The sequence below is a fragment of the Furipterus horrens genome, unplaced genomic scaffold (assembly GCF_987537825.1).
Source record: "Furipterus horrens unplaced genomic scaffold, mFurHor1.1.pri manual_scaffold_3, whole genome shotgun sequence".
Taxonomy (NCBI): domain Eukaryota; kingdom Metazoa; phylum Chordata; class Mammalia; order Chiroptera; family Furipteridae; genus Furipterus; species Furipterus horrens.
In genome coordinates, this window is record NW_028327173.1 from 179191663 (window position 1) to 179219003 (window position 27341).

At 39.9% G+C, this 27341-nt stretch overlaps 1 protein-coding gene across 1 annotated transcript in view; it reads right to left on the minus strand.

Annotated features, from left to right (window-relative positions):
- The window catches only part of RTN1 (reticulon 1), a 174186-nt gene that overhangs the window by 23648 nt on the left and 123197 nt on the right, over positions 1–27341 (minus strand). The window lies entirely within an intron of this gene.

Consider the following 27341-nt stretch of genomic DNA (forward strand, 5'->3'; position numbering starts at 1 on the left):
GCCATGGCTCACTCACCTCTCTCTCTCCACCAATTCTTTACATTCTGGCCACGTGTCATTTTAAAGCGGCATCTTAAAACGATTGCCAGATTCTCTCTTCCCTCTTTTGGAATATGCCACTGTTATCCAAAACCTTTGTTTGCAAGCCATAGTCCCTGTAAAAAAAAAAAAAACCCTACTGCTCAATCCCTGAGGGCTTGTGTGTTTCTTGCTGCCCCTTTTCTCCAGCTCTATTTGTGAGTTGAATGAATATGTACATACCAGAATGCAGTGCCTGTTTGTGCATATCAAAGCCCTTGGATTCTGGCACACGGAGTTTTTGGTCACTGTAGTGACACTCCAGTTGTGGGGATGTCCAAACAGAACTCAAGGAAGCAAAGGCAGTCTGCCTCAATGACATCATTTTTGAGAGTGAGTGTTTCAGGTTGATAGAGGTGGGATCATGTGTATAATTCGGTTGATAAAGTTGGTTTCCAAGCCCAGTAATCAAGAGCTTCAGGGGGCCCCCAGTTACAATACAAATGTCAATGGGAGGAGCAGAACAGTGGGTGGTGACCTACTTCTGAAATCCTTTATCAGATTACACACACCTAGGCCTTGAGAGAAAGGACAGGGGATAGGTAGGTTTCTCATGAGGAAAGGTAAGAACTAGCACACAGAGAAAGGAAGGAATTTGGGCACTGTCTGGGAAAGAAAGCCATGGTGGAGGGACCCCTGAGGAGACAAGATACAGCATGAGGACAGAGGATGCCTTGGGGACCACAGGGACATGTAGAAGGAAGAGTTTCCACTTCATTTGTTGTAGCATGGCCTATTTATTACATAGGAGTTCTCTCTCCCTCTTGGAAAAGTGAAGCCTTCCGGGTTCCCAGAGGCAGTACTTCCCAGACCCGAATCTACATTTAGGTATCCTGTGCCAGTAATCTCAAGGTTATACTTGCCATCAGATTTACCTTTAATTTTAGGAAGCATATACAGTTTAAAATATGATCTTTAGGATAATGTATGTTCTTTTTACAATACAAGCTTCCAGAGAAACCAGTTAAACCTCTCTGAATTTTTAACACATCTGAAGTTTTCTTATGGAAGCTTAACAAGAATGACTTCAGGAGGACGATTTGGCACTTCTGGGCAGCTGAAGTCTTCTACAAGAAGAGTGGGGTGACAGAACCCCCACCAGGCTGATGGGAAGAAACAACAGTGACATTATTACAAAGCATTTTTCAAAGTGACCTGCTCTAGAGACATTAGTGACTTTTTAATATTTATATTCCCTACCCTTTGCCTCCAAATTTTTTTCATTGTCATGGTCATGTTTGGGAATTCAGTCAGCAAAATACTGAAAAGACTGGTACTTGATGAATTCTCACTCCACAATGTGGGGTTGGGCAGACTGCAGACAGGTGGGGATGAGACTCCGATGGAAAGGGAAGAGGCTGTCAGGTGGGTTGTGGCTGTACAGGCCACTTTCAGTGAGAAACCTTTGGAGCCTTGGCCACTAGGAGGCACTGCCATTTCAATGATAACCCCAGTCATCAGCCTTCAGGCCAGAAGGTCCCCCAGGTGTCTTTAGTGGTGAGTAGTCACTGTCCACCAGGTTACCACAGCCCAGTCCGTGTGTCTTGCTAATCTGACAGTCAGTACTGAGCAACAAGTGAAAGCGGCATGTCCCTAACAAGGAAGAAGAGGCAGGGACAAGCTCCTTCTCAAGTGGAGGGGAACTGTGTCGGACTTCTTGGGCCATGAATTTTCATTGGCCACAAAGTTGACTTTGGGATGTCAGTTTAGCTGAAAGATCATATTCTTTTCAGTGACACATATCTGGAGAGAAAATCCTGATGGCACCCCAGAAATCGACAGAGCAGTCTGATAGTTGAAGGCTGAGGAGGTAAGGTGTTTGATGCATGCCACAGAGATACACTAGTGAAATAAGAATTGGGGGTGGCTTTAGATTAATTCTTAGGTGGTCAGAGAAACATAAATCAAGTTATTGAAGGAAAATCAGACAGAAGAGTATGAAGATCTTGCCTGGGAATTAGGGTATGTGGGTACTTGCTTCACCTGTGCTACGAAAGCTAGTTATATGGACTTCAAGAAGTCAATTATCATTGCTGGACCTCTCCCTTATAATATACAAATGAGTTATAGCTTTTGATGTTTGTTTCTATGAAAGAAGAATTTATTTCCTATAGACATTGTAAATGGGTACTTTCTTTGCACAAGTGCCCGCACAGAACTAATGGAAACCTCTTGCCAAGACAGAAACGATAAAATGGGTAGAAAAGATATGCAAATTACCCTTAAGCAGTGAAAGAAAACAGAAAGCAAAATAAAGCTTGATAAAAGCAGGCAGGAAATGCCACTGTCTTTAAACCAGGAGAGAACAGACGGGCTTTGTACACAACCAGTTTAGAACTTGGTTTAGGTGCCTGCCAGGAAGGGAAGTGATTTCCTCAGTTTTCAGGATGAAATCATGCATTAGGCAGTCTGCTCTAAGGAAAAGCAAAATAGTCAAGTTTTGTAATCTTACCCCAGATTAAGATGAATGTTGAAGGCTTCATGCCCAGAGTGGCTGTATCATATCTGTCTGCTGTAGCATCAGGCTTTTCCTGATGAGAATCAGTGGCATCTAAATTGATATATTTACTCAATAAATATATACTGAGCACCTCTGTATGCTAGGTACTGTTCTATCCACAAAGCAAACTTCCCACATTTAAGAAGTTTATATGCTCATGTGTCTTATGGGGGGCATATAATAATAAAAGAGGTAAATATATATTTCGCTTGTGGTCAGTCATACTGAAGAAACCAAAACAGGTAAAAGGGAATAGAGAATGGGGTTGGGGTGGAAGTTTGTTATTTTATAAGGAGGATCAGCAAAGGCCTAATTCAAGGTAAAATTATAGCAGACACCAAATGGAAGAGGAGAAAGTTGTTATGATAGTGTATGGGAAAAGAGCATTCTCAGATGCACAGAGAATGTACAGAATGTAATAGCTGGTAATCTATATCAAGCATTCTCATAAAAAATGCCTTGATTTATTTTATTTTATTTTAGGTCTGACTGAGAAGTACAGCAATTAGCAGAAAAGACACAAAACCCAAACAATACTTCATTACGATCAAAGATAACTAAGAATTCTGCTTTATGCCATATGGAATAAGGGAATTTAAAGGAACCACCACTTTGGTACAGAACGCACTGTACCAAAATAATGCATGAACTGTTATTTGCCAGGTGCTCTCTCATATGGTATATATTTAGTTGTTACAAGATCCCTATGAGGCAGATAGTGTTTGCCTTTGTTTTCTTGATTTTTCACTCATGCATTTATTCAAACTACAAACATGTATAGAGCCCATACTAAGTGCTACAAAGGGAACTGCCCACCAGGAACTTAGGTCTGGTGGGGGGAGATATACACATGAATACGTAAGTGCAATCAACTGGGAGATGTATGAGAAGGAAAGAGTGGACAAAGCAAGAGTGGTTACAGGGAAGAAGAGGTTCAGAAAAGGCTTATGAGTAGGCAATTATTAAGCTGAGCTATGAACAAGAAACAGGATCACCAGGTTGAATGACGAGGCTTTTTTAGCAGATACAGAAATTTAATTACAGACACATGCAGGGGTCAGATCGTGACAGATCCGAGTAGAAATCCGGTCAATAAACGAGGGAGGCATTGCAGGGCTTCAAGGACAGGAGTAACACGAAATTGAATAATTTATACAAATTTGGCTGAGAGTTTTCCAGAATTGGTAAGAGACAGTTATTCTAGCCCTAAGCAAGACAAAAAGAAATCAGCACCCTGACCCCCATCAAAGATACAGGGAAAATCTTAAAAGCAAGCGAAAATAAGATAGATTACCTCAGAAAAACTGTTTGACCAACAGCAGTCTTTTCATTAACAGAAGCCAGAAGACAATTGAATAATGTTCCCAAAGTGAGGGAGAAGAACTGCCATCAAGGATTCTATGCCCAACAAGACTAATAAAAGCATTTTTCAACTATGTAAGAAATGAGAGAATTACTAATTGTAGAGTCTTCTTTTACTTTCTTTTGCTATTCTTTTATTAGCTCCTTATATGGAAGCTTAGATTATTTTTAGCCTCTCTTCTTTTCTAATAAATTTATTTAAAAGTCTAAAATGATCTCGAAGCATGGTTTTTGCTGCATCTGCCAGGTTTTGATATATTATGTTAATGTTATTGTTCAGTTCAAAATATTTTCCTATAGTCATAGTGATTTTTTCTTTGGTTTATTGATTATACAGAATTGTACATTTTGGGGATTTCTTCTAACTCTCCTTATTGTTTATTTTCAGTTCAATTCTTCTGTACAACTTTAGCCCATTGAAATTTGTTAAGACTCGCCTTAGACACTGGAATATGAGTTATTTTGACACATATGTCAAGTGGACTTGAATGTACATTATGAAGTTTTAAGGGGACATGTTCTGTGTCAATTGTCATATTAGTAATATTTTTTCATGTAATCTATCTCTCTACTAATTTTAATCCCAGCTAGGCTTTTTTCCATGACATTGACAACTTGGTTCAAAAATTCATATGGGACTTCCAGCCAAAATGGAGGCCTAGACTGACACATTCCATCTTCCTCCACAACTAAGAAGGAATACAACTACCACAAAACCAGGAATAACCAGAAGTGCCAGAAAATAAAGCTATATGGAAGTCCAACGTATGAAGTTATAAAGAAGTAGTGCTTGTCCAGATAGATAGGAGGGACGAAGCCAGGGCGAAGAGGTCAAGCTGTGCTGGTGGTGGCAGCAACAGCAGTGGCGGCGGTGGGACGGCGGTAAGCACAGACACCTGTATTTAAGGGGAGGCGAGATGTGCCTGGGGAGCACCCCTGGCTGCAGACCAAACCTGTCAGCTCGCGATTCCAACGCCAGGAAAGGCAGACCCCCACTGCCTTGGACTGTGAGGGCTGGAGGGGATGGGGATGGAGGAGGAGGCTCCCAGTCTCTCAGCGGAGAGTGAATGGCAGGAATCCATCTTGGACCCCCGCCCCTACACAAAATGCTACAATGTGGTGAGAAGGGTTGCCTGGTAGTGACGAGTGCACAGGGCTCCACCCCCTATAGCATAGGAGGTGTGACAGCCCCACCCAGGAAGCAAAGGTAAACATAAAACTGTCAGGATGGCACAGATCATGATAGCAATCCCAATCACACAGCTGACCAGACAGCAAATATCTAATCTAATGGCTCAGCAGATAGGAAATCTTTCTGAGGCACAGTTCAGAACTTGGTTATATGAATGCTTACAGACCTAACAGCAGATCTTAAACAAGCTGGGTTAGGAATGAAGGCTAGTCCTGCTGAAATGAACAAAAACACATACGAAACTAGTGATAAGGGAAAGAAAACCAGGGATCAAATCAACAAATCAGAACATAGAGAAGGAACAAACAGTCAACCAGTGCAGAAAGAGGAAATGAGAAGTGAGGAAAATGAGGAGAGGCTCAGAAACCTATGGGACAGCTATAAGCAGGCCAACATCTGAATCATAGGGTTGCCAGAAGGTGAAGAAGAATCAGAAATTGAAAAACTATGTGAAAAAATAATGAAGTAGAACTTCCCTAACTTGGGGAAGGAAATAGACTTACAGGTCCAGGAAGCACAGAGTTCCAAAAAAACTGGACCCAGGGAGAACCACACCAAGACACATTATAATCAAAATGTCAAAAACTAAGGATAAAGAGAGAATCTTAAAAGCAGCAAGAGAAAAGAGAATTACGTACAAAGGGGTCCCAATAAGACTATCAGCTGATTTCTCAAAAGAAACTCTGCAGGCAAGAAATATTCAAAGTAATGAAAAGCAAAAAACCTACAGCCACGATTACTCTATCCAGCAAAGCTGTCATTCAGAATAGAAGGGCAGAGAAAGTGCTTCCAGGACAAAGTAAAACTGAAGGAGTTCATTAGATCCAAACCACTGTTAGTATGAAATGTTAAAGGGACTTGTTTAGGAGAAAGAGGACCAAAACTATGAACATTAAAATGAAAACTATCACAACAACCAACAACAGAAGCTAGGGAATTGAAACAAAGGCAAACTAAGTAGGCAATGAGAGTGGGAAAAGAATTATAGGTATGGGGAACATTTTGGGGGGAGGTCAGTGGGGAAGGGAAAGGGGGGAAACAGAGGGAGATGGTACAGGAATTAAGAAGCATAGTAGGAGGGAGTGGAGTAGATAGGAAGCTATTGAGAAGAACTATATGCACAACCAATGAGCATGGACTAAGGGGAGAGGACAACTGGAGGGGGGGGTCAGGGTGGAGGGGAACAAAGGGAAAAGAAATTGGGACAACTGTAACAGCATAATCAATAAAGCATATTAAAAATATAAATAATTCATATGGAATGCAAGGGGTCCATAATAGACAAGACAATCTTGAAAAAAAAATAAGGTCATAGGTCACTCGCTTCCAGATTTCAAAGCAAGCTACAGGAATTAAGACACTGTGGTACTGGCATGCAGCTAGACATACAGATCAAAGGAATGGAATTCAAACTCCAGAAATAAGTCCTTACATATATAGTCAATTGATTATTGGCAAGGATGCCAAGATCATCCAACAGGGGGTAAACAGTATTTTCAACAATGGTGCTGGTACAAGATATATAAAAGAACAAAGTTGGACCCGTACTTAAACTGTATACAAAAATTAACTCAAAAGATCAAAGACTATATGTAAGAGACAAAACTCAAAATGTTTTAGAAGAAATCAGAGGCATAAATATTCATGACCTTGTATTAGAAACAGGTTTCTTAGATATGACACCAAAAGCATAAAGGACAGAACAACCCACAGAATGGAAGGGAGTATTTGCAAGTCAACATCTGACAAGGAACATGTATCTAGAATATAAAAAGGACTCTTTCAAATAAACAACTGAAAGACAATGGGCAATGGATCTGGATAGGTGTTTCCTAAAGAAGATACACAAATAACCAATCATCACACAAAAAGATGCAAATCATCATTAAATAAAGGCAAATCAAACTACACTGAGATGCTGCTTCACACCCACTACAATGTATATAATAAAAATATGTAAAATAACAAGTGTTGGTAAAGATGTAAAGAAACTGGAACCTTCATACCTTGCTGGTGGGAATGTAAGGTGGTGCAGTCACTTTGGAAAACATTTTGGTAGTTCCTCAAAAAGTCAACCATAGTCACAATATCACACAGCAATTCCACTCCTAGGCATATACCCAAGGGAACTGAAAAGAAAGGAAGAAAGGAAAAAGGGAGGAATGAAGGAAGGGAGGGAGAGGTGGAGGGAGGAAGGGAGGGAGTTTCTTTTGGAAGTGATAAAAATGTCTTGAAATTAGATAGCAGTGATGTTTGTATAACTTAGTGAATAAGCTAAAAACTACTGAACTGTACACTTTAAAAGGGTATATGTGGTGTGTGAATTATATCTTTTTTTTTTTTAAAAAAAAGAACATGGAATAAACATTAGAATCAGAGTCCTCCTCCAGATGGCTGCCCTGCTGCGTCTCAGCATGAGGCTTGGTGAACAGCGTGAGCTGGAGTCAAGCCTCACATGCCATCTTGGCCAGGCACTCTCACAAAGGGCACACCCTGGCAACTTTACATGGCAGTCGGGATTGCTTCTTAGCCCAGCCTCTAGGGCAACCCTGTGCTGTCTCAGCCTCTCCTGACAGCACAACTCCTTGGCTCAGGCCAACACTGCACTCCGGAACTCCTCAGCAACCTGAGTTTATTGCTGTCCCTTTCCTGGTCTTTCCGTCCCATCACATCTCTTAGAATTTCCCCTGCCGAACTTCCCAAGCATGTTACTTGGATTGGCTTCTGAAATCTGCACATTTCCATCAAGCCTGGGCATGATTGTATTTGTGGGTTGTTGTTTTTTTTCCTTACTAGGGATTTGGTTCTTCAGACTTGCTTTTCCACATTCTGGCCTTGTGACCACGGGTGGCTCTAATTTTATGGTTCTTATCTGCTACCCATCAGTCAGTGGCTAACTCACAAGAACTAGCATGATCACCACTTGTATTTTTCTCAAGCATGCATACATAAAAAGATTTCATGCTTATAGCAAAAAAGCATGGAGTTGGAAAGAAGGAAGGTTTGTTTATCAGCAATTAATATAGCCACTCCTGTTTTTTTCATTCATGTTTATATGATACTTCTTTTCCATCCTTTACTGTAAACCTATGTCATTGAATTTGAAGCAAGTTTCTTGTAAGCAGTGTGTAGCTGAGTCATGGGTTTTTATGTACTCAGCTAATCTGTCATTTCCTTGGTGTACTTGGATTGTCAATATTTAAGGTAATTATGTTAGCACTTAAATCTTCACATTGTCTCCCACTTGTTTCTCATCATTGGGTCCTCATTATTTGTTTCTTTCTTCTTGCTCCCTGTCAACTACTTACTTGATTTTTTAAGGATTCCATTTTGCTTTATTTATAGTGTTTTTTTAGTTTACCTCTATGTAATAATTTTCATAGTGGTTGCTCTTCGTATTTCAATATACATAGTGACTTATAACAGTCTACTAGTGCAACATTTTACCACTCTGAAGTGAAGGGAGGAAACCCCACTTACATTTACCTTCCCCACCTTTAAATATTGCCTTCAGCATTGTGTTCAGCATTTGTGTTTTGTTATAGCGATCAACTATGATTTATAAAAGTCATGAATAGTCTATTCTGTACCCATATTTCTGCTCTTCCTGTTGTTCTTCCTTCCTTCCTAATGCTCCAAGTTTCTTTCTTTTATCATTTCCTTTTTGTTTGAAGAACTTCCTCAAGCTAGCGTTTAAGGGGAAGTCTGCTAGTGACACATTCTTTTACTTTTCCTTCATCTGAAGATGTCTTTGTTTCCCCTTTATCCCTGAAGGAAAGCGTCACTGGATACAGAATTTAGTATTGGCAGTTATTTCTTTTTAGTGCTTTAAAATATTGTGCCACTTCCTCGTGGCCTCCATGGTTTTAGATAAGAAATTTGCTGTCATTTGAATTGCTGTTTCTGTATAGATAATATGTCATTTCTCTCTGGTTGCTTTCAAGACGTTGTCTTTATCTTTAGCTTTCAAAAGTTTAATTGTGGTACGTCTTGGTATATGTTTTCTGGAGGGCTTGCTCAGCTTTTTGAATGTCTCTAGGCTTTTCTTTTGCCAAGTATGGTTAGTTTTCAGCCATTATTTCTTTAAGTATTATCTCAACCCCATTTCCTCTCCTTGCCTTCTGGGACTCTGATAATACAAATCATGGATCTTTGGTTCTTTCCCAACACATCCCTGAGGCTCTGTTCATACTGTTTCTCATGTATTGCTTTTCTTTTATTCTTCCTCAAGTTCACTGATTCTATCCTCTCATCTACACTCTAGTACTGAGCTGTCCAGCAATTAAAAAATTTGTTATTGTAATTTTAGTTTTTTAATTTCCACTTGGTATTTTTATAATTTGTATTTATTTGTTAAGATTTTCTATTTTTTCATTTGTTTCAAGAGAATTTGAAATTGATTGTGTAAGCATTTTTATGATGGCAACTTTAAAATTCTTTTTGGATAATTCCAACATCTGATTCATCTTGGTGTTGTCAACAGTTGCTTGTCTTTTCTCATTCAAATTGTGATTTTTTTTTTTTTTTGGTATGATGGCTGATATTCTATTGTATCATAGATGTTTAGTCTATTATGTCAGGAAACTTTGTTTCCTAGTAAAATCATTTCTTTTCAGATACTTTGCTTGGGTTTAGTATGTGGGTCTTGGTCAAACTTTTTTAACTGTAGTTCCAAAGGCAGTTTAATTTTCAGAATGCTTGAAGTCTATTTTGATCTGTTTTGTTCATCTGGTACCACTGGGGCTGCCCCTGGTCCCTGCTTTTGCTGCCTAAGGGAGCAGAGATGGTTTCACTGGACTGGACTGCTGAATGCCTCTCAGTAGGGGAGCAAAACAGTGGGATCTCCTCCTAGTGCCGCCCAGCTGCCCTAATGTCTCTTGGCAAAGAATGTCTTAAACCTATGGGGGGCAATGAAGCTTCCAGACCTGGACAATTTGCTGTGACTGAGTCCAAGTCTTCCTGATTCTGCCTGGCTCCCTACCTCAGTATCTCTTGGCAGAAAAGGGAGATCTCAGCCTGGCAGGGAAGAAGAGCTTTTCCCCTAGATGTTCATTATCAGCAGGGTTCCTTCCTGATTGGCCCTATTTTGCCAGTTCCATCAGACTGGCCTGGAATTATCAGAGAGACTCCCATTGGATCTGGGGAGAATGGATCTACCTGGGCTTCCTACTGTGGCTAGGTGAGAGCCAAAAAACACCAGGTCTGAGCAACCTTCTGCTGAGTGGGGGTTGTAAGACACCCCGCCTCTGTATTGTTCCTCTAGTCCTGGGGTCTCAAACTGGTTCACCTTATCACCTTTCAGAGTTATCCTATGCTTGTCTCTTGGACTATTTCCAGACTTTACAGTTGAGCTTACTGGAAGTGAATGGGGAGAAACAGGTCTGTGCCATCTTGTCCAAAGCAGAAGTCCCATTAATTGCTTTTCAAAAAATAAAACTGATAATCACAGAAATTAGTTTTCCACAGCCTCCTATCCACTATCATCATCACCAGCAATGTTCTGATTTATTCTCTTTGTTTCTGCTGTGGAGCCTATAAAGCCATATAGTAACATAAAGCTATATGATAGTTCTATCTACCAATCTACCTACCTACCTACCTATCTAATCTCAGAGATAAACTTACAGTTCTTCCAGAATGCCTTGCACACAGGAGTGGCACTGGACCCACGTCTGAGGTAAAGACATGTAAAGGGACGTCTACTGGAGGACTTCTGGGGAAGAGATTTTTTTTCCCCTGATGAAAAGCAAAAACACTTTTCTCATGTTGGCTGTCCTCAGCTTTCTATGAGGATATGATACTTGGAATTCTTGTAGCCATTTTAAGATCATGAGAAGGCCATGGAACCTGTAACAAGTCTAGTGTCCTAACACTGTGGATCTTTGAGTCACATATGTCTCTGGTATTTCTACCTCTAAACTCATTAAATGACTAGTCAATGTCTTCATGGTTCACACTGATGCTAGTTCAATTTTCTATTAACACGCAGGGAAAAGCATTCCTACTGATAATCAGTAGCTGAGGTCCAGTAGCAGAGTTAGCACTGTTTTGCTTGGTCTCTTCTTCATTATACAGACTCCTTGTTCCAGTGAAGAGCAGCAACACATTCAGTCTCCATTTTTTTTGGCCTATTCCTCCCACCATGAATAAGTTAGACATTTTCAACCATTTTCTTCAAGGTTGTGATTTGACAGAAAGCTACAGTAAATAGAATAACTACATGAATGGGTTGCTATTGCAAAAATATGCCTTATGCATCCATTTAAAAGAAATATTCTCAATAAAGCATCATAAAAGGGAGATACTGATGATTTTACATTAGTGCCCTTTTAGTATAAAGCCACCCCCCCAAAAAAAGAGAAAGTTCCCTCTGCTGAACATGCACTAACAGGTAAGGACCTCAAACTGGATTAAAAATAATGATCTCATTAAATGTTTACAGTGCAGCAGTATATTTTTGCAAACAGCGGCAATTTTACAAACCACTTATAACATATTTAGAAGGAAATTTTTTTAAAATACTAATCTGAAAGCCCAGGAAGCTGCTTAATCAGCACTGATTTTTTTTTTTTTTTTTTTTTTTTTTTTTTCTCAGCAAGAGGCAATCTGAATTTACAGAACCAGAGTCTCACTACATAAGGTTTGGAATTTCAGAGGAGGGCTTTTGTGTTAGGAAAAATGTAAGCAAAGGACAAGAATAGTCCATTATTGTGGGGAATATGTGTGAGACCAAACCCACTGCCAAGGTCTATAGCACACAACCCCGAGAGCTTAAGAGAATAGAAACACTAAGATTGGATCAGTGTGCTTCCTAAAATATAAATACCTTGCCACTCTAAGTTAACCTAACAATCATTTTAACCTCTCTCTCTTATTTTTAATGTGTAGGATGGTATCTGTGTTACAACAGATCTGGAAGTTTCAGGGACCAGAAAGGTATTCTTTACTTTTTAACAATAGGTATAACAAGTCCCAAGCTGAAAATTCATGTGAGGTGAGTTTTAAAGATGCTTATAGAGTTTGTTTGTTGTCCAGTATCCTATAGAAATGCTTTTGAAGCTGGCTAACTGGAGATCCAGACAGATGAGTCTTCTCCTAGGTCTGCCGATCTCAACAATACAGTGAAGATCACTTCAGGATTCAGCTTCAGTCTTCTCTTTTTTTAAATGTATTTTATTTTATTTATTTATTTTTAGAGAGCGGGGAAGGGAGGGAGAAAGAGACGGAGAGAAACATCAATGTGTGGCTGCCTCCCGTGCACCTGCAACTGGGGACCCGGCCCACAACCCAGGCATGTGCCCCGACTGGGTATCAAACCGGCAACCCTTTGGTTTGCAGGCCGGCGCCCAACCCAGTGAGCCACACCAGTCAGGGCTCGGCTTCAGTCTTCTTACCACAGAATTACTCTTGTGCTATAAAATAAAGATAGAGCTGTGCTCTGATTATACTCTTATTTTTCCTTTAATTTAATCTAACATTCTAAATAATGATGGTTTTTAAAAATCTCAAAGGTTAGAAACATTGACTTGAAGGTAATTCAGCAAAACTGACACCTGATGTTATGCTTGAAGTGAAAAGAACTCTGGCATGTTATTTAAGTTTTTAAAGAGATGTTTGTCTTGCAAAGACACAAGTTAAGAGTCAACCTTGTGAGAAAAACTGTCGAAGTCTTCCCTCTTTGAGCATCCTTCTTTATACAGTTTTACCAGATCTGTGGGGGATTCTTACTTCCTATTGCTAACCTTCATTAATTAAAGACAAACCACCAGGAATTTGTGTAAAAGCCCTCCTTGTTCCTCCTCCTGCAACTATAAGATAACAAAGAATGAAGAGTGTAACTTGTACATAAATCAAAGAGCAGAGGAAAACATTCCACACTGAAATGAATAAGGGCAATACCAATAAATAGCACATGTTTATTAATACATACCAAGTGACAGACCCTGGGCTAACTGTTCCGCATGGAATCTCTCATTTAATCCTCACAACAAATTTATAACATAGGGCTGCTAATGCTCCTGTTTTACAGGAGTGGGGGTGGATCTGGGGCTCTACCCTTAAAGCTCCTTAATGGCAGATTCAAGTTCAGACCCAGGTTTTCCTGGCTTCAGGGAACCAGCTGTGATCCAGGGCACTTTACTGTCCACTCACTGTCTTCCCCAGAGAAGCCAGAGGCCAGACCAAAGGTCTAAAGCTTCTGAACCTTATAAGGCCAGTTCCAAGGTAGGGGAAAGCTCCCAACCTCCCCAGTGTGTCTGCCCTCTGAAGCTGGACTTGGCAGAATTCAATGAAAGAGGAGGATGTTGTGTGTTTAATGTCTTGTTTTGCTTACAAAAGGAGAAAGGAAAGCTCAGACAGTATATATCTGACATCTAGTTTCTTAAAAGGGACACCATACAACCTGATGCTGCAGTGATTAGGAAGTGATTGGCTGAAAGCACAAATACCGGGAGTCTCTGAAGTCAGCCTGTTTTCTCTCTGGGCTTTGGGATGTACATCTAGCTTGGTAAGATGCACAAGGGCCAAATTCTGGCCCTGCTATTTACTGGCCTCACTGCTTCAGACACTGACTTCCCAAGTCCAGGTTCATCAGCAGAGAAAAGAAAATAATGCTCACCACACATATGCAAATAGGCCAGCACTCCGGTGTTCAGGTGCTCAGTAACTAGAAGCTGGGGTCAGGGCAGAAGAGGGTGAAATTAAACAGTCCATCTCAACCTAAAAAGCCATTACATGGTAGCAAGTAAAATGCTATTAAGTTGTCTCAGTTTGAACAAAGTCACTGCAGGACCTTAAAGGATGTTCCTTTAAAATGTTGTTACAGTCCAAGAAGAATTATTATACCTCTATTATAGTATTTTGAGCTTCATCTAATCCACATAAAGGTCACACCATATGGCAAATTAATATAAAGGAAGGTATGTTTTCTCAAATACATTATATTTTATTAGATAATGATAGTTACTTAACAGACAGTTATTTGTTGAATAAGTGAAAACAAAGCATCTTTTCTTCCTTACCTTTTTTTGTTCAATCAGAAAGCTCAAAGCCAAATTTCAATCAAGGGAACTATACTAACATTTGTTATAGCACATTTACTTCACCCATTTTTGTTTTGGCTTTAATTTCCCTTTTTTTTAACTTTCATTTATAAATTAAAACTTTTTAGACACTTGTAGATTCATCTGTAATTATAAGAAATAATACAGAGATTCCTCATATGCTTTGTGCAGTTTTCTCCAATGGTAATATTTTACAGAACTGTAATACAATACCATAACCAGGGTGGGGACACTGATTCAATGCCTTCATCTTCTCAGGTTTCCCTAGCTTTACTTTACTTGTACTCTCTGTGTATGGATTAAGTTCTATACACTTTCACCACCTCTGTCAAGATCAAAACTAGTCCCAATACCACAAAAATCCCTCCTGTTGTCCTCTTATAACCATACCCACCTCCCTCTTATTCTGTTTTTAACAGCCTTATTTTCTACATTACTTGGAAGTCCAGAGGGGATAAGTAGAAATGAATAAATATCTTAAAAGCAAAGTTTTACTCATCACAGCTTTGTTGACCGTCATTAGCCCAGCCAGACAGCAAAGTAATGCCCCTGTGTTCCCAATACGGTGCCTTTCCTAGCAGTGGGAAAACATACTTGTACTGGGCAGTTTCCCACATTTTAATTTTATAGGCAGTTTTTAAGTGTTCAGTGTTCCAGGCACATGCTAGGTGCTGAAGAAACAAAGATGAATAGAGTTACAGATGTTCATCAAAAACTGGGAGGCAGAATGTAAGGAAGGAAGGAATTGCAATGCAGGTGATAATCAATTTCAAATCTTTGGTTTCTAGTACAGATTAAAGAGCACAGAGTTGGAAAGATGAAGAGATACTTTAATGACAGTTAAAATTTGCCAAGCCCTAAAAATACTTTGAACATGGGGATAATTACCAGAGGAACTATTTAACAAACGGCATTCAAAGAAAATGCAAACATAAATGATTGTGTGTGTGTGTGTATGTGTATTTAGTGTTCAAAACAGTGAAAGAATTTTATCTTACTGAAAGTTCTTTTCATACTGAAAGAAGTTCATAGCTAATACTGTAAAAAGGAAGTAACTGAACACGAATAATGTTGAACTGAAAGATGTAAACAGCAAGGATACACTTGAGAAAAAAGAGCAGAAGGGGTAAATAAAAAGTACTTCAGATAACGCAAATGCCAAAGACTGAAAAGACAAGTGATGTATAAGAAATTATAATAAGGCTAGAATATATGCACTAAATACATTCTTCACCTAAAATTGGGGAAAATTAATCAATTTATTCTTCCCTTCACTCAAAAACCTACCATGGGCCAGGCTTTCTTCTAGATGCTCGACATAAAAGGTGAGCAAGTCACACGTGAGGAGCCTGCTGCAGAGCAGAGTACACACACTATTATCATGTGGTGGGAGAGGCAGCACCCCGGGGAAGGGCAGGGAGTCAGGGTGCACATTAGGGGACTGGCTAACCAAGATATGGTGACAGAGGGTCAAGGAAGCCTTCCTGGAGGGAGTGGTGTCTGTGCATAGTCTTGAAGGACAGGTGAGGAAAGCCACACAAAGAGTGTGTGCATACGGGGTGAGGAAGAGAGAAAAGGGAAATGGGATCCCACCTGCCAAGTCCTTGAGTCCAGGGAGTTCAGAGGCAAAAGTCAGAGTGCTCAGCAGGGAACCAGAATGTGAATTTGGGAGTCAAAAGACTAATTAAGGTAAAAATTTCAATTATCTAATCATTTGAGACCTACAAGAGTTGGTAAGAGAATATTAAATAGGGTCAACGAGTTTAGCTCCCATTCAGACCTTAATCCTACTTAACTTTCAGTCTTCCAAGATGCCTCCCTGATAGCCCTGCCCCCCAATTCAATGCTGGGGTAGGTGCCACCACTGCATGCATGTATAACTCCTTGTCTTCCTGTCTACTCTCCAACTAGACTGTAAGCTTCATGAGGGCAGGCTCATCACTGTATCATGAGCACCTTGCACAGTGCCTGACATACCGCAGTTAGTCTATACCAATTAAGTAAATTTTATAAACAAAGGTTTATCGGGAATATGCACTTATTACCAATTGCGTTCAACTGGAACGTGGACTAACTTTAGCTAGTTTTTGTAGAGAACGTACAGATTAATGAGTCAATGTCTTCTGTGTACGCTGGGTACTCAGAAGGTTCCATGTATACAGCAAACACTATTCTTTATTTTCTATGGTATATAAATGATCTAGAGAATATCATCACCACCATTTGTAACTGCAGTGGCAACAATTAGGAAACAGGTTCAATTAATTACCACAAGTATTATGACCTGCATCAGTTTGATGCAGAAAAATCTTAATGAGTTTCTATGAGAAGCCCAAGTGAGAACCTAAAGCTTAAGCAGGTGCCCAACTAACTGATAACCGGGAAAAACTTTTAAGGGCAAAGGACACGTAGACAAACATGGGGTGTGTTGGGAGAATGCCACAAGGCGGCAGGGCACGCTGAAATACGGAGGGAAAGGGACGCAAAGAGTAGGGAAGTGCAGCTCTGCTGACTGAACCATCGCTTTAAAATCTCTTGGTGTATTCATCAAAAATGAAAATTTCTGGATCCATCCCTGATTAACCAAATCACAATAGTCAGGAATGAGGCCCTAGAATTTTCATTTTAACAGGTTTCTTGGGTCATTTTTAAGCTCTGAAAAAGTGAACCCTGAGTTCTTAAATCCATGAAATGAGATTAAGAGCCACAGTATAGAAAAGTGAGGAGGTTCAGGGATGCTTATTCTCTGAGGTAAGATGAGCGGTCCAAAGAGGATTTTTTGGAAGGTATTGAGTTCATGTGATGGGCAGAGATTCATCATATTCATCACACCCTACTCAGGAAGGCAGATCTATCACAAACCTACACTACGCCCCACTCCGCAGCTCTTGTTCCCACTTCCCTGGCTGAGGGGGCCTGGCTGCCGCCTCAGGCTGGTCTTCAGCTCTTGTTCTTTCTCCCTCAGTGTGCCTTCTGATTCCTCTCCCCCAATCCCAGTCTTTGAGTCCCTCTGTAAAGAATATACAGGCAGGTGCCGATATTTAAGTTATGTGGATGTGATGTATTATTCGTGGTTGTTACATCTTTGAATTTAAAAAGCAACATCAATTTGCTTTTTCTCAGCTTCTAACAGGTAAGCATCTCCATTGAGGACATCTTTTTTCCAGGGATGATGGTACCTCATCACTCTGATCAATGAGGAAACAATGGTTATAACTTGGGGATAAAAGCAGTAAATAAAGACAAGGAAAAAAAACCTACTCTTAAAAGAAGGCATCAAGAGAAATTTACCATTTGAAGTGTACCTCAGGGGTTCAATTCCTGCATTGAGTGACTAGAGTATGATGTAAAAGGAAATGAAACAAAGGACTGATATTGATACTGAGGATTTTTTCATCACTAAAATGAAACTATCAAACAAAAGACTGGGCCCTGTGGTGGGAGATGATGGAGGTGGTCGTAACTGCTCCACCAAAGGAAGATAAGGACTTGGATTCCAGAGGTAGATGGACAAATAAAGCAGTGTTGGCTTTTTCTGGAATCAACTGAAAGCACTTGACCAGGCTCATGCATCCTCCCAGCTTCGAGAAGCAGCCCTAACTCAGGAATCATGCCCTCATTTAAGAGAAAGTGAGAAAGTAACTACCCAACTCATGTAAGGCCATCACATAGATTTGAGCTTTACAAGGAAATTTCCAAACAAACCACATGGCCCACTTCCGTCTTTTAATGTTAGAACAATCCCCTAAAATAGTATTTCTGACAAAAATAACATCCTTTTCCCACCCAAGTATCTTGGCATCGAAATGCTATTCTAAGCATTTTAGAAAGATAAATTAGTCAAAACTATTTATAACAATGACTTTCAGTGCTATTGGCCAGAGAGAGAACTTGACTTGAATTGCCAAGAAGGGAACAGGGTGTCACATAAGCCCTGGAAATAAGCCAAGGGGCTCTGAGAGGATTTGGAGGGTTACCTAAGTATAGGCAGCCATGGTGGGGGTGTGTGGGAATGAGATGAGGGGTCTTTTCTCCAAAGTTTTAGGCAAGGATTGTATGTTAATGCTAGAGTGCCCCAGCTCGATTATTTTAGCTATTCTAGCCAGGCCTTTCTACCAGCAAGGAAGAAAGCACTCAGAGTTACAGAATTTCTCATTTCTGTAAAAGGCTGGACCTGGTCTGCTTTTCCATCCCCTGGGAGGAAAAAAAAATGATTTAATCACTTAGGTAATGACAGATGACTCTCACCAGCTCAGGAGCCAATTGCTCAGATTGCACATTGCCACATTCCTGTTTTTCCACCTCGTGCCTCTTCTGTGAACACTGAAGGTTTGTCGCTTTTTCCCCTGTAGACAGATCCAGTCTGGGACACAACACATGGTGGGACCTCAAGGGCAGAAGGCCCCTAGCTGGGCTCCCAGGCACAGAGGCACAGCCTCCCTTCTCACTGGTGCCAGCTCCCCCTTGCCCCCCGTAAGCTTAGGATTGCAGGTATGGATGAGGCTCCAACAGACTGACAAGGTGCTTCTCAGGCATCAAAGTGAGACCCACAGGCCCCTGCTTTGGAGGCATCAAAAGAGATGGTTGAAATGCAGCCTCCGGGGCCTCCCCCCAGGCCCACTGAGTCCAAGTAGGAGGTTGGGAATCTGCAGTTAAACATGCTCTGGAGGTAATTCTTATGCATGACTATAGGTGCAAAGCCTGAGTTATGTAAAAGTTCTTGGGTTCAGCAGCGAATCCAGCAAGGAAGGAATAGCATCTGGACCTTGTTTTCTCAGATTTGGAAAGAGAGAGATTGAATTATGAAGGATAACAATATTTGGGAAGGGCTTGGGACAGGTAGGAACCTAGTAGAAAAAGGCCAATGTAATCCCTAACTTGCCTGGACCAAGTATCATGTTTTTGTGTAGCTGTTAGGGCGGCCTGGGTGTGAATCCCAGGGAGGATCCTGGATTTCCCTCTTCATCATCAGGAGTTGCGTAGGAGCTCCAAAATGAAACAACAGTGCTCTCTGCTCAGCAGCATTATCTATTAAGAAGAGCCACGATGATAACCATCTACCCTTTGACTTAGGTTTCCTCTTTGTCACCGTAGCATTGTTTGTAAAATAAGGCTAGGCATTGCGTCTCTACACTTTAATAACGCCAAGTCCAACCCTCTCAGCCGAGGCTGTCCAGTTTGTATTCCTTCTCTGTGCTTTCTCTCATTATGGGATGGACACGTTTAGAGTGCCAGTCATATGTACTGTCTAGGGTTGTTAAAGAGGGCTAAGCAGTGTAAAAAGCAGGGCACAAAATAGGTATTAATACTAGTAATCACTTGGTAATTTCACATTATTTTAAAAATTAACACTGAACTGACCAATGAACTGTTTGGATGAAGTCTGAGATTGATTTGTGGATTGAAATTATTCATGCACAGCCTGTCACCTATTATTGCCACAGACACTTCAAAGTTCAAGTTCTTTCTTATAATTTTCTGCAGCTTTCACACAGACTTGCTTAGCCTCTTAAAAGATGGCTGCGAGCCTTGCAATCCGCTCTCATTCCATTTTAGGTCTAAGAGGATGGAGGTTGTTTTGTTATTTATTTATTTTTAAAAATAGAACCTTAAAAAAAAAAAAGCTAGATCAGACCTATCAATAGATTCTAAGTAAGCCTTGGTATATTGAACAACCTTTCCAATGTAGCAACAATAAGATGTTCGCTGCGACTGCTGCCCTCATACCCCAAAGCACATCTGACAAAGTGTGTCTATTTCCATGGTACCTATCACCATGGCAGCAGAGCAGAACTCTTTCCGGAACAATCAAGTGAGCAATATAGCCCTTGGTTACTGTTGCCTAAAAGCTTTGCTTTTGAATAAATAAATGGGACACTCTGTTTATTTGTTTGTTTCTTTTTAAGAAGCCATAAAACCCTCCAGAATAGACAGTTATTGCTAAATACTGCTTGATTTTACTAAAAATAAGCCCTCTTTCCACTGATTCCAGTTAGAGAAACATTTTGTTTCTTTCTTATAGAGAAGCATTTCCAATTTTTATGACCATGCAAAATGTACAGAATGTTTTGTGCTTTGAACTACATTTTAAGATTCTCTTGCCTAAAGGTTAAATAACAAAAAAGAAAGTAGTGATGTTTACAATAAGCCCACCTTTATGTTAACTGGAACTAATGGGCGTATTTATTGAGTCCATGAAGAAGAGCAGTGCCAACTCCCAATTTCCCAGTGATCCCACATACAGGCTCTATAATATGCTTCACAGCATTGCCATATAAAGCTGATGGAAGTGTACATTTGTATCATCTTTCTAAAAAGTAATTTGGCAGTAGGAGCCTTAAAAATGTTCCTCCTTTAGGGTAACCTTAGGGAGAAAAATTATTATTCAAGGAAAATCACAATGATCAGTAGTAGAGTATAAAATAGGGCAACTAACCGTCTTAAAAGTTTCTTCTCATTTAAAATATGGTTTCACTTGAAAAATAAACCATGTCTGTGATATCATCAAAGATATTCAAGTTGCAGGCAAATAGAATTTCAAGTGCCTTGCAACTGGATGTCTTCCCAATAAGACAGTCTTACAGATTTAGAGACTTGTTTGTGGGTTATGTTACATAAATTAACACGTGTTTTCTGTTTTCAAAGGACATAAGCCTAGGATTGCATTACCTGAGTGATTGTCTGTACGCATAAGCCTCACTTAATCCTCTCTGCAGCGCTCCCTCCTGAGACTCAACGGTTTGGCTGAACTAAATGGCTGGGTTGGGGAAGAATAGGGTGGTCTGTGGGCTTCACTTTAAAACTGGTTTCTCTTTTCTATCCTAATGGCTTGGACAGAAAGGGCCCAGAGGTCTGAGAGGGGGAAAACCTAAACTATTTACCTCAGCCCAAACTAAGTATAATGGGCAAAAGGGTTTTGGACAGGTGAGATGTGCCTAGCACACCTTCTTACAAAGAAGCCCCCCTTTTTTTTTCTTTTTTTTTTTTCTTTTCCTAATATGGAACATTGAAAAATTAATCCCTGCCTTTTGTCATCTAGTAGTTATGGATTGATGTCTTTTAACCCTTTTCGCCAAATCTGTTGCCCCCAGAACACAACAAGGACACCAGCCTGTTAAACCAAGCATGCCGTTGACCGGAGACAGCCAACTGACCTGGAGTCTGCACGATCCTTCCCCATGTGGGAAGGCCACCCTCCCCTCCACACCCCTACTCTTATTAGGGTTTTCTGGACCCAAGGGTAGGTAGGACGACGACCATGTCCAGCTTGAAGCAGCTAGAGGAGCTTGAGACCTTCGCCCATTGTCCTTAACAAGATTACAAAGGGTCCTAATATTTGAGAGCGGGGGGATAGTTAATTTTTACGAACCAGGGGTATGGACTTGGGGGGGATTGCTGGGGGAGGGGGGTGCTGGGTGGAGGGGAGCAAGGGGGAGAAAATTGGAACGGTTGTAACAATATAATCAATAAAAAACATTAAAAAAAATGTTCCTCCTTTTATCTTAGTCCATTCGGGCTGCTATACTAAAATAATGCAGACTGGGTAGCTTATAAACAACAGCAATTTCTTACAGTTCTAGGGGCTGAAAGTCCCAGATCAAGGCGCCAGCACGGTCAGTCTGGCGAGAACCATCTTCCTGGTTCGCAGCCAGCGCCTGCTTGTGGTGTCGCACCTGCGTGGTGAAAGCAGCGAGGCAGCTCTGTGGGGTGTCTTTCACCACCAAGTCCGTGCCTTCAGCCTGGACCTTGCTCCTGAGTTCCAGACTCAGATCACTGACTGCTCACTACATATATATGTCTTCCTGGATGCCTCACAGACACTGATGAACTTAACCTTCCTGCGTCACCTTCTCTTCACGCTGTGTTCTCACAGTCAATCAAATCAGAGCTCAAGGATCACACCAGGTTCTTCGTTCTCTCCCACCGCCCCCTTTGTACCCACACTCACACCTTGATTTCCACTTCCTAATTCTCTGAAATTCTGCTTCTTTTTGTGTTTGTTTAGAATTTAGACCCACATCACCACTCTTTGGGTTTTTATTATGATCTTCTCAATATCCCTTTGATTGCTAATCTATCCTTTACATGGAGAAATCTTTCCAGAATGTAACTCTGATCATGGTAGTCCCCTTTAAGAAACTAGAAGTCTCCTTAGCATGACCTACCTGATCTGGCTCCTTCCCACCTGCCCCACTCCATCTCCCATGACTTCACTGCAGGCTTCCTACTTTCTCAGAAAACAGGATGATCCTGGTTCCCTGAACCCACATGTTATTCCCCACTTTTGGGACTTTTCAGGTACTCGTCTCTTCAACTGGAATCCCCTCATGTACTCCACCTCTCTGCAAGATACACGTTTTCCTTGACTTAGCTCAAGGGTCAATTCATCTTCTTGCCCTTCCTCTGAGGCATCACTATTTCCTGCACATATTCTCATGATATTTTAGTTATTCAATCAAAATTTACTAAGAATCCAATATAACGCATGCACTGTGCTGGTGATCGGGTATATGAACTACCTCTGCCCCCACAAAAGGACTCCCATCACCTTTACTGACCTTGCTTTATTTACTTCCCTGAACTGCTAGAGGGCAGGGACTGGATCATAATAACCTCTGTATCCCCAGAACATGGCAAAAGTAGGTATTTAATAAATGTGTGTTGAACCAATGAAGCATCAGAGTGATTAAACTTCGCTACAGTAACTCATATTTTCCAATGAGCAGCAATTGATACTTCATATGAGAGAAACACTATTTCCATGGAGCAAGGTGAACTGTGTTCAGAGAGCACATGGTTCAGCCATCCTTAAAGATGCACTGAGGATATAAGTGGGTAATTTCTGAATTCCCTCTTAATCCTTTAATAAAAGTGACTGATAGTAAGGAATATATTTAGTCCCATTGTAGTCCCCTTCCCAAAACTGTGAAGGCTAATCCATGTGGCACTAAGTTGCCTGACAGAAATCCTGTTTGCAGGGTTATTCAGCATGTGAAGGATACAGGCAAGAGAAAGGAATGGAGATTGGATTTATAGCTAAGAAAGTGACATTTTTGTTCTTGGTTAATATTTGAAAAGTCAAAGGACATAAACAATTTTATGATACTCACTTTGTGGTTAATATATGAATTTGTAAACCTAGTTTTTCTTACTAAGGCATTCTTTTGGTTTTATATTGAGGCTTATTCCAAATTCATCTCCTGTTCTGTTTCTAATTGGCATCAACCATTTTCTTTTTTCACTGAATAAAAACACTAATTACTTAAAAAAATGTACAAAGGTAATATGAATTTTCATGAATTAACACCATGACTTATTTTTTTAATCTAAAAATTTCCAAATCATCCAAGGACAGGGGAAATAATAAACTGCACGTTTGCAATATGGTTGAAATGAAAAACATAATTGGAAATTTGAAATATGGATTCAGTATAAATCTTCATCTGTCAATTTATTAAAGCATTAAGACTAGGATTTTTCTTTTCTTTTTTTTAAACATTCATTTAGAAAATTGAAAGAAGCTTGGCTGGAGCTGTCTCTGGCCAGTCCCCAAACACTTTCTGATATACTTTCCTAAGATCCATTCACTGTTGGATTGGATATCACAAATGATGGGTTTTACCACAACTTCTGAAGACTTTCTTTGTTCCTCAAATCAGGTGAGCCAAGCTACAAATCTGTTTATTCATTTCTATTTCCTGAAAGATTAGATACTCTATCTCAACAGCCGGTCTCTTGAAGGACTCCTTTCTCTGGCTTTAGAATTACTCTATTATTTCTTTAATCTCTTTGGTTTCATGTAGTTGACCTTATTAGTCAAAAAAGTGTTTTTGGCTTTTGTCTGCCACCAAAGAAAACTGATGACCCATCTAATTTGCTCTCCTTGCTTTTCTATTCTTGTCAAAGCTGAGTCCCTTCACTATGAATAGTACCCTAGTCTGTATTTTTTTTATTGATTTTGAGAGAGAGACAGACAGACAGACAGACAGAGAGAGAGAGAGAAGAGAGAAATTGGTTGTTCCACTTATTTATGCATTCACTGGTTGATTCTTCTATGTCCCCTGACTGCAAATCGACCCACAACTTTGGCACATCAGGACAATGCTCTAACCAAGCTAGGGCCATACCCTAGTGCTTCGATAGTCTCTGTGTTATTCTTATTAAGCATTGTGCTCTTTGAGTAGTTTCTGAAAAGTGTCCACATCTTGATTTGTTTTAAGAAGACACATCACAAAGCAAGTGGTCCATTTGGTTCTGAAATCCTACTTTAATTCTAAATCCCACCTTTCACCATAGGGTCTTCACTGCATTTGCCTTCTTCAGCCAGGTGTCTTGCTGGTCAGCTCTTATTCCACAGCTGGCAAGTTTTTTAAAACAGTATTTTTTTTTTTTTTTTTTTACTTCATACAATATTGAGCATAGTCAACTCTCAATAAAGGTAATGCTAGCATGACAATTAAATGCAGCAGATTATCTATCTATAAACAAGGTGAGCCACAGTTCAGGGCAGGTGGGGAAGGAAGGAGAGATCACGCCCAGTGGGTGTAAATGATTGACAGGCACTACAGGAATGAAAGGAAGAAAACATGGGAGCGCGGATTTACACAGCACTCTTCTCCTGAGTCGGAATCTCATCATAATAAATTTCATGTGACAGAGGATAATTAAATACCTCCCTTAAGAAATGTTAATTGCAACCTTCTGAAAATAATTCTGAAAATTTGCATAGTGCAAAGTACATCAATTACAAAACTGAAAAAAATGCCATATGGTATCATTGAACTTCAAAACTCGAGGTTGAGAAAATTTCTGTTAGATTCTTAAACCTTCTATAATATTCAAAATTGATCAATTTACAGATACAATATGGAAATTACTCATCATGCAAAACCAAGCAGCCTGGTAAAATTGTGAACTTACATCAGTTGCTTGTTCCCTCCCCCAACCCCAACCCTGGAGGCAGCACAACCTTGGAGACAGCATAGAAAGGACAAGGAGGCTGACAGACTTACAAACTCATGTATAAACCGGGAAACCCTTCATGGGAGAGAGTGGCTGCATTCCAGAGTGGACAGTAGGCAGCAGTTCAGAGAAGATGGGCACCCACACAAGAGAGACCGAAATGGAGGTTCCTGGTTTTCTTTTCCTCTAATTGCCCTGGGATAGATCACTGGAGGCCAAAAAAAAAAAAAAACCCAGCAATACCAGCTCTCAGAGTGGCACCAGAACATTCCTTCCTCTTCCAGTGTGGAGAGACGGGGAGGCTCCCAGAAAGGCCAGCTCACTTGGGGGTGCTATGTTTGAGTGATGGGATGGGAGTAGTTGGGAGTGAGGTGGTGGGACAGGAGGGAAAGTCAAACCCAGGTCAGGACAGCAGAGGCTTTCCACTGCGAGGAATATTCTCTTAGCAACTCCCTAGGCTTATCACGAGGGGCCCAAGCTAGAGTCTCAAAATATATAAAGCATCACTGGTCCAACTATGGGGTGAAACAGATTATCAAAAATTTAAATTGGAAAGTTAAAGAAACACTGTGCAGAAACTCATAGATCAAGCACACAAAAATCAGCAAAAGTATAATATAATAAGATTTAAATATCATAATTAATAAGCTCTAGCTAATAGAGAACTTTACATCCAACAGAGAATATATATTTTGCTTCCTTTAAGCATGCACGAAACATTCACAAAAATCAAGTACTTTATCAGGCATGATCAAAACCTTAATAAATCTCAGTGAATCAACATTATAAACACTCAAAACTAACCAAAATGTAATAAAATCAAAAATTATAGGGGACACTATAAAAACTTAGATTTGAATGACAGTGAAAATACATGTCAAGATTTGAGAGTTTTAAATATATTAGTTAGAAAATAAGAAAGTAAAAGCAAATGAGCTATATTTTCAACTCAAAATGGCAACAGAAAATTCGAAGAAACAAGAAAGAAGGAAATAGTATCAGTATGCAAATAAATTGATGGAATAGAGGAGAAAACAAAATGGAGAAGATAAAAACCAAAGGCTACTTTTTGAAAAGAGGAATAAGATGAACAGGATTGACTAAGAAAAGGTGAAAGAGATAGAAAATAAACGAAATACAACATGACAGAAGAAATAGTGACAACACAACAGAGATTACAAAATAATACTCTGGGCATTGATAACTTGAAAACTAGAATAATATGGCACTGGCCAGGTGGCTCAGTGAGTTGGAGCACCGTCCTGTCTGCCAAAAGGTTGCATTTTTAATCCCTAGTCAGGACACATGCCTAGGCTGTGGGTTTGATCCCCAGTACCGGCGTTTATGGAAGGCAACCAATTGATGTTTCTCTCTCACATCAATGTTTCTCTCTCTCTCCCTTCCTCTCTCTCTAAAGTCAATAAACATATCCCCACGTGAAGATTTTTTTAAAAAAGAAGAAAACTAGAATAATATGCATACATTTGGGGAAAATACAGTACAAATTATTACAAAAAAAGAATCAAAATCTTGCACAGAAAAAAATCTTCAAAGAAACTGAAATGGTAATCAAAGACTTCCTCCACATAAAACAAATAAAACACAAAAACCTACAGATCCTAGATGGTTTTACATTTCAGTTCTACCACATTTTCAAAGACTAGATGTCTACTGTATATAAGTTGTTCTAAAAACAGACAAAGGGGGAAAGATATCCATGTCACTTTATGTTACAAGTATAATCTTTATTTCAAAATGAGATGAGGGCAGTACATGAAAAAAAATTATTATAGGTCCTACTCATTTATGAGAGGCAGTAATTCAAAGTATGGAAGAACAGAGATTACAAAGCCAGCCTCTCTGGGTCCAAACTGCAGCTTCACCACTGGCTAGTTGTGTGATCTTGAAAATATTACTTAACTTTTTCATGCTTCAGTTTCCTCATCAGTAAAATGAAAATGACAAATATTAGTATATATGTGGTAAGTTTCTCTGAGGATAAATGAGTTAATATATGTAAAGTCCTTGTCTGGTATGGAGTAAATGTTTTGTTAGTAATTATTAATATTGGCATGAATATCAAAATCATAAATAAATGTTAACCAAGAGATATTAAATTGCTATATAAAATAGTAGTTAATCAAAAGGATGGCAGGTTGGTGGTGAGACAGGACCCAGAGGTGCT